The 6,675-nt window shown below is 49.4% G+C and overlaps 1 long non-coding RNA gene across 2 annotated transcripts; it reads right to left on the bottom strand.

Moving 5' to 3' along the window:
* Positions 1-740: 740 nt before the first annotated feature.
* LOC144268864 (uncharacterized) lies at positions 741-6,675 on the bottom strand. 2 transcript variants are annotated; one of them, XR_013346861.1, is made up of 5 exons: positions 4,572-6,675; positions 4,386-4,446; positions 2,744-2,868; positions 1,955-2,014; positions 741-1,344 (listed from the first exon to the last, which is right to left on the bottom strand). It is a non-coding gene; the product is annotated as an uncharacterized LOC144268864 (long non-coding RNA). The 2 variants fall into 2 exon arrangements; XR_013346862.1 differs by having other exon boundaries at positions 741-896; positions 4,386-6,675.

Raw genomic sequence — 6,675 nt, 5'->3', positions numbered from 1 at the left:
CAGAAGGGGGAGGAACCAGTAACTGAACAGAGGGAAAGGGAACACATGCAAAGCCAAAGGCTGCCTAATCCAGTGGACTAAGCACAGGACTGGGCAGCAGGATCGCTTGGGTGAATCCCTGGATCCATCCTTGGTCTCAGGAGAGCATCCAGCTATAAATTGGGGATAACAATATTCACCCATCCCATAACCTTTCAGGGACAGTGCACAGTCACGCCATCTGCATAGGAACCCAGGGAAAGTCTGCGCTGCAGAAGTCCATAGGCTAAATTCAGTTGTGGTGTAATTGGTGATACCTCCGCTTAGCTCTGATGGAGCTTACACCATTATTATTTGTATTATGGTAGAGGTCCTGGCTGAAATCAGGGCCCCATTGTGCAAGGTGCTATACATGCACATAGCAATAGCCAATCCCAGCCCTGAAGAGCTATCAAGCAGACAAAGAGTGGGAGGGGAACCAGAGGCTCAGGAAGGTGAGGTGACATGACCAAGGAGACACAGTAGGTAAGAGCCAGGGACAGAACACAGATCACCTGGCTCCCAGTCCAGTGCCCATTCCAATGGCCCGCATTAAATTTGCTCCAATATTGGTACATAGCTTTGAAAATGTTACCAGGTAATTATTAGTAAAAGGAGGGAAGTGACAGCTCAGTACTGATGGGGGGAAAGGGGGGAGTTTGACTGGTCAATAAACAGAGTCTGTCTTTTTAGTACTCAGACAACTTTATTTGGATGAAAAAACCTCAGCACCAGGTACATCTTTTCACGATTGATCCCCTTCTCCTTCACTCTACCCAGCACCTGGGCGAAGGCAGGAAATACAAATGTGGCCTCCATTGGTGCCTCAGAAGTCATTCGTTATCCTTCTCCTTTTCCTTCTTGTCACCATGGTGACCCTAGGGGATCAGTCAAAGAGAAACAAGAGGGTGTGTCAGAGCCTGGGCAGCTGATGTGTGTTTCCTCGTCCCTCTCTCTTGCTCACTCTCATGGCATCTGGATGGATAAACACGGAACTACAGTGATCCTCAGCTAGAACCAATGGGCTTGCATCACCCACTAGCCAAATTTTACCCTGATACAGACACACGGCTCCCATGGACACAGAACTTCGATGGGAGTAGCATGGATGAATCCAATGGCAGAACTGAGCCCACTGCAGTTATGACGGGAAGAGTGATTGTGGCACATCATCTTTTGATGGCTGTGTTACCCAGACCACAAGGTTTCCTGTGAGGTTGGATGGGCCTCTGAGACCAGTGGATAGCTGTTTACATGACATGGCTAGCTGTCATTCAGGCATCCTTTATAACCGGAGGCTTTGGGGGATGACATTCGCCAGGACTTCTAAGAGCAAAAACATTACACAATTCAGGAGACTGTCTGGTGCATTGTGGGGGAAGTGGATCTGGCAGCCAGTCAGAAAACCTCAGGGGTGGAGCCTCTTTTCCAGCGGCTCACAAGATTCCGAGATTGCGGATGTGTTGTGAGCATTCACACTGGGTACCAGAGGCAGAATGGGGCTTGCAAGCTCTAGGCTTATGCTCTGAGCTGATTCTCAGCAGCTCCCATAGCAGATCTGACTTACCCATGGGGGTATTTTCAAAGTCGCCCCACTCTGAACTCTTCTCATGCTCTTTGGTGGCCACCCCATGCACACCGCACCTCCAGGAAACGGAAGAAGAAGAGTCCCCAGAACCACCTGCAAACTCCAGCTGTAGCACTAACATGGTAGCCGCAGGGCTTCCTTACGGTGCACCCATGTGATTTCGTCCCTTCTTCCCTAGACTGGCAGGGGCCAGCAGATGCTTGTCTCTCAGAAGGAGCGAGGAGGAAAGGAAGGAATTTACACTGCCACAGCAGTGACCAGACCCAGGCCGGACAAGGACATTCTAATCTAAAGCAAGGGGAAAACCCGCCCAGTAGATCTGCCAGGCACTGATCAGTTCCTAGTTACCTTGTCAGAATCACTGTCGGAGCTGCTGCTGCTGCCGCTATCATCTTCATCTCCCTCTCCCTAAGGGGCACAGAAGAAAGGGTTCATGACTACCCTGCTGATAGCACCACTGCACAGGGAACAGAGCTTCCCAGCCGGGGTCCGTGTCTATCCAGAGGCATCCTGGCTCATCTCCTGCTTGCAGGTTGGGCGGAGGAAGAGTGATCACTTGCATTTTGTTTTGTTGCTTTTACAACAAAGGCCAATGTTAACTCTCACTTCCTCTGTTCCCGGTGAGCGCCTCGGCAGGGAGGAGATGGGGCAACGATCAGACAGCCTGTCTGACTCTCCCCTCCCTGCCCTGAGAAATGGTTTTCATGCTCATTACTAGCTGTAACACACACAGTGCCACCATCCTAGGAGGTGGGAAATCAAACATGCACAGAGATTCAGAGCATATAAGGCCCAAAGGGACTCTTAGGACCACGCAGTCTGCTCACAGAATTGCACCCGGGACTATCACAGCATCCAATTGCCCAAAGAGCACCAGGGATGTGCAACCCGCCTGAGCGCTGAGCTGCCGGAACCTCTGTCATGCACGAATCCAACACACAATGGCACTCGGCTGTGTTTGGAGGCGATGCTGGGGGAGGAAAACTTTCTGAAATTGAGTCAAAAAGAGGTTGGAATTTGTTATTCCTTAAGGTTTCTGAGGTACTGAAATGGCAGCTTTAGTCACGCTGCTCCAATGGGGAATCCAAAATGCCCAGACAACACACGGAATGTGGGAATTCTCCACCAGTTCCTCACCTTTTTATCCTTCTTCTTCTTTTTCTTGTCTTTCTTGTCTCCCTCTTTCTTGTCTTTCTCCTTCTCTTCCTTCTTGTCTTTCTCCTTCTCTTTTCCCTGATCCTTCTGGTCTTCTCTTCCGAACACTGAGGAGGAGAATGAGTGGACAGGTCAGTTGGCACTCCCCACCAGCTCCAGAGGGAGCTCATCCCACGCAGCCTGTGTGCCGAGTGTTACATATCAAAGCACAAGGCAGAAAGGAGTGAAAGGACAAGGAGCGCAAGGGACCCCCAATCCTGCACCACTGACAACACGGTGCATGGCCTCCAGGTGATTCCAGCTCAGCAAAGGTCAAGAGGGGACATGGGCCTCATTTCCATGAGGGAGGGACTGTGTTTAAGAATGCATCGAGTTGATCAGTATAGCACAGGCCACCAACATGACCCACCACCCTCACACTAAACCCAACAACCAGAATGAGGCCATAGTATTACAGCTAGCAGGAGACGAGGCTATGGCATGCTGCAGTCAGAGAACAGGAGGGACCGAGGTGCACCAGTGTTCAAGGCCTCTGCAATGGCAGGGAAATGATTAAGTGAGATAAACGCAGATAATCCTGGCAAGTGACCCACATCTACACGCTGCAGAGCAAGGTGAAAATCCTCCAAAGTTACTGACAATCTGACCTGGGGGAAAATTCCTTCCCGATCCCACACGTGGGGCGATCAGTTAGAACCCTGGGCATGTGAGCAAGAACCAGCCAGCCAAGCTCCTGAGAGACAGAATGCCTGGTACCATCTTAGAGCCTTGGTCCACCTTACCAATGTCCCATCTCCATCTTCCTGCTGCTTCAGAGGAAAAAGATTTAAAAAACCCAAAAGCAACCCTTCCAGAATACGCTAAGAGGTTTAAAAAAATCCCTTCCTGACCCCTGAGGTGGCTGTCTGAAACCCGGAAGCATGAGCTTTGAGGACCATAAGACATAAACTGGAAGTGAGCCCTGCACCCCACCATCCCAACAACCTCACACACGCCCGTTGTCTGTGCACACCCTCCCCTTTTCCACCTAGTGTATTCACAAAGGAGGGAGAGGACAAGCAGAGACCTGAGTCTTGTAGCCATTTACCACAGAGGTCAATGCCTAGCACTTGAGCTCCTTCTGCAACACCTCCATTTGCACCAGAACATGATCCCCTCTGCAGTGCATGAACTCTCAGAGGAGCAAGATGTTCCTCTCGCCGTCCCCACATAATTCTACGGTAAGAGGGTTGGGAAGAGCATAGGGAGTGGGAGGCCAACATGAGAGTAGAGATGTAGGTGAAATGTTCCAAGCTTGGGCAACAGGGAGCAGAGTGGAATATTTCCAGGAGCAGGACAAGGGGAGAGCTTGTGGGGGTGGAAAGAGGAACTGGCAGTGGGTCTTCCCAAATGAGATTTCAGATAGACGCCTAGCTGCTCCCTTTAGTGACTACCGCATAGGGTTACGTGCAGTTAGCAATGTGACAAGTGACTTGCGACGTGTGATTGTGAGGATTGATGGCCCTGTGGGCCTGAAGCAGGTAGGATGGAGGGAGAGTTCGCTTCCACAACACCCCTTTATCCCACATCATGCTCACGACTCAATTCTGCTGTGGTTTCCCTGCCCGGATGCAAAGCCACTCACTCTTTAAGATTGAAGACATTCTGCAGCAGCTACCTGGCTCTCGCACGTTGATTCAGAACACCTAGAAAAGAGACATCCCCAGACAAGGATAGGGATAGAGAGAGAAGTTACAATACTATGTGATTTTCAGGATTGATCTGAGCTTTGCAGCATTAAAACGACTGTTTCTGGGTCCCCAACACTCACCTTTCTGCTTTCCTTTAACCTGCAGGTTAAGGATGAGCGCTGAATGTTTTAACACCTTCCAGAATGGTTAGTTTCCTGGGTTAATGGAAACCCTCTTAATGAGACCATTCCTGTTTCAAAAATGAGCGTAAATTAACTAGTGGAACAACTCACCTAGGGCTGTGGCAGATTCTCCATCACTGACAGTCTTTAAATCACGTCTGGATGGCCTTTTAAAAGATCTACTCCAGCCCAGCCAGCAGTCATGGCCTTAACGCAGGAATTAGCACTCGGGGGAGGTTCTCTGGCCCGTGTTATGCAGGATGTCAGACTAGGTGATCACAACAGTCCCTTCTGGCCTTAAAATCAACGAGTCTCTGAGTGTTAAGGTGAGACTAGTTGTTTGGAGCTCCCCAAGGGCTACGGCATTACAGTGTCACTCGGAGTGAGTTACGGTCATATCCGTTGCCTGGGAAGTGGGTGCAGCGAGCAGACTGAGCCAGTCACAGAGTCCTCCCTTTCTCAAACCTCCCATACAGCTGCATATCTGTATCAGCAGAGAATGGAAACCGCTATTGGTGAGCAAATAGGAAAGGCCAAAAGCTGCCGTGCTGAGCATGTACAACTGGGAGTCACCCATATCGCATCTCATAAGTCTCCACTCGCTTGGGAAAAGTCAGTCCTGCTAGATCTCCGGGAGCAGGGCAGAACCCCCCTCGCCCTGGCGAACATGATCCAATCTCAGTGTCACGCATTTAGCCAGGCTTGTTTGCTTTAATGCTCGATTACAATGCATTTGACTGTGTGGGTGGAGGCTGAGATGAAAGCAATAGATATTCTAATTCATTTCCAAAGCCAGATCTGGTTTGGCCAGTTCTAGCCTGCGCTCATTCTCATGCTCACCCCACTTTCTGCAAAATAATTTTTAAAAAGGCTGCAGTCACATTGCCAGACTATTGGATTATACAGTGGGTGAGCTGACAGCGACAATAAACATGTAATTGGCAAATTGCAGTTTTGCCTTGAGGCTGAATGAACCAAAGTAAAAGGTCAAACCAGAATGCCCTATAGACCAAATAAAACAAAGCTGCATATTCATAAAGCCTATGCAAATATGTTAATTTGTATTTACTTATTTCCTGTGGGCACAAAGAATTTACAAATGATAACAGCCACCCCTGCTATAGCCTTGTCCAGGTGGACTGCTTTCTGAACAGCAATTTCCCCACTCCAGAAGTACTGCAGAACAGGATTCAAAGCAAAAATGTGTGTGTCTCAGTGCCTGAAATCAAACAAAATCACACCCCGCATTTCCCCACTGCTCAGAGTTCCCACGTAACAAAGCCAGGCTGTAAATCCCCAGAAAGACACCAAGGAGGAGAAGAAAGTGGCCTTACCTGGCGGGGGAAAAGGCAAGTGGCCTCCCAAGTTTTCAGTTGGTAGCCGTAGCTCTGCAGTTCCTGTCTTGTCATTTTGCACTGTCTCCTCCCCAGTTCCACTGCCAGAGCAGAAAAACTGGTTCCACCATCCTCCTCTGGCATCACAGTATCCCAGGAAACACAGGTGACCCAGCCCAGGTGCACAGTAACCTGTCTGCCTGCCTTACACTGACTCATTCAAGAACTTCTGACCCACACTAGGCAGGTCACGGCTGCTATGTTGGTTGGTTGGAAAACACCCACCACCTGGACATTGAGTGTTTGATCCTGCCATGCTGAGCACAATGGGAGCTGAGCCATTGACTTCAGAGGAAGCAGGAACAGGCTTCCAAGACTCAATCCAAACCCCCTGGCTTGGAATGCTATGGCAGCAGCTGGTCAACCAGGATGTCTGAAGAGCCATTAAGACACATCTCACAAGTAATCTCTCTCTCCTACTTATGTCATATTCGCTCTCACATATGCAATCAGGCTGACAGCTACTCCAGGAAGGCTGTGTACTTGACACGTGAAACACTATGACAGACAGATGAATATCTTAGAGTGGACAGTTCCCTTTCATGTACGGCACCCTCTAATGTCTGCCCCTGCAGCAATCTTTCATTCCACGTTCTAACTAGCTAAATACCTAACGACAGTAGTTAGCCAATAATCTTAAAGTATTAGTTCTAAACATTGCCTGGATA

The sequence above is a fragment of the Eretmochelys imbricata genome, chromosome 8, assembly GCF_965152235.1.
Source record: "Eretmochelys imbricata isolate rEreImb1 chromosome 8, rEreImb1.hap1, whole genome shotgun sequence".
Taxonomy (NCBI): domain Eukaryota; kingdom Metazoa; phylum Chordata; order Testudines; family Cheloniidae; genus Eretmochelys; species Eretmochelys imbricata.
This window is presented reverse-complemented; position numbering and strand designations above follow the sequence as displayed.